Raw genomic sequence first — 1,636 nt, 5'->3', positions numbered from 1 at the left:
AATAATATTCTTTTCGGTTTAAAAAGGCTCGCACATTTTTCGCATTTTCACATTTAAAAAGCAGAACATCTTACAGAAGGTAATCCCTATTTTTTAATATAATTTTTATCTATAAAAATATAAGAATATTTTTTTAGAACCGCATCTTCAAGATATCAAAACGGCGATCAATGTCCGTTTCTTTTAAAGAGAGAATTCAAATTCTCTCCGCAGCGCAAATAGGGCGTATCGGTAAAGTTTTCAAAAGGTTCGCAAGTTTCTATTCCACCCGCGTTTGTACCTTCCCGTTTGTATCCCGTAATTTGCAACATCTTTATCGCGCGATACTAGGTACCATGAGATGACTATGGTCCCATAGCGAACAGCGGGGAGTAACAGTCTCGTCGGCCATCCCATATTGTCTCCGTTTTCAGATTCCCTCGCGATCTCCTCCGTCGCTTTTCCGCCCACCGTCGTAATTCGCCGTTTTTCCTCCCGGCCCCCTCCCTCTCTCTCTCTCTCTCTCTCTCTCTCCTTCTCTCCTTCTCTCTCGCTCCGTTCTGGCGTCGCGACGGAGGAAGGACGGACGTGGCGTGCCGTGCTGTGCCGAACGAGGACCAGCGCAGCACAGAGCAGCTGGAACGTCAGAGTGCCCTCCGACTTCGTCGCGTGCACATCCCTCCCTGCGGAGATCGCGACTGTATCGGCGACGTGTTGCGAATCGTGTTACGCGATCGTATACGCATACGCGAACCGTGAACGAGCAGTACGATACCTATATAGGTCTCCTATCCATTTATCCGTCTATCGTTCGGTGGATACGCTTGTGATATTGCGACTGTCCGAGAAAGCCCGCTCGCTTTCGCAGCTACGAGAGAAGAGGGGGGGGGGGGAGGAGGGCGAAAACGGAAATTGAAAACGACGATACAGCAATCCGACCAGCGGATCGGAGAGGGAGAGAAACTGTACCTCATTCCGCGCGGAATTACGAAGCTCGCCTTCGAGAGTTTCTCTCGATTACATCGCCACGGTATTTCTGTCTGTATCTCAGGAATTATCTCCGAAAATCCGTCGGCGAAAACGTCCTGTCTGATTATTGGGGGATTTTACTATACCAGTGAGAGGTATATATATATATATATATATATATATATACCCTTCGGAAAAATTGTCCTTTTTCCGAGAGACATCCGCGGAAGGAGCTCCGCGCGAACCTTCGTAGGATTTCAAAGTTGTCGCTAACGTGTCAACGGCGACGACGGTTCGTCGCGTCGCTCGATTCTTAGTGAAGTGATACAACGCGCTTTACAGTTTTCTCGTCGGTAAAAAGCGAGAAATTTTTGTCTTCCACTCGAGAAATACTTGGTCGATTTAGGATGGACATCTGGAAGAAGTGACGCTCGTAAAGTTTTTTTCGGTGGCGCGTTTTTCCACGCGTGGCACTCCGATTTTCGCTGACGAATCCGAAGAGAACTGAAGTGCGTAGAAGTGGAGGCGCTCGCGGGAGATCCGGCACGATGCGCTGAAGGAGCTTCGATCATTGTGGGTCAAAAGCGGGGCGGCCTACAGACGCGCTGGATATTAAGTTAAATTCCCGCTTCGGCATCGAGAACGGGACGGACAAACAGTGTAATAGTGATAAGGCGAGTGAGGGAGA

This window comes from Trachymyrmex septentrionalis, unplaced genomic scaffold (assembly GCF_001594115.1).
Source record: "Trachymyrmex septentrionalis isolate Tsep2-gDNA-1 unplaced genomic scaffold, Tsep1.0 scaffold8, whole genome shotgun sequence".
Classification (NCBI taxonomy): domain Eukaryota; kingdom Metazoa; phylum Arthropoda; class Insecta; order Hymenoptera; family Formicidae; genus Trachymyrmex; species Trachymyrmex septentrionalis.
The sequence above is the reverse complement of the archived record's forward strand: the minus strand, read 5'-3'. Positions refer to the sequence as shown.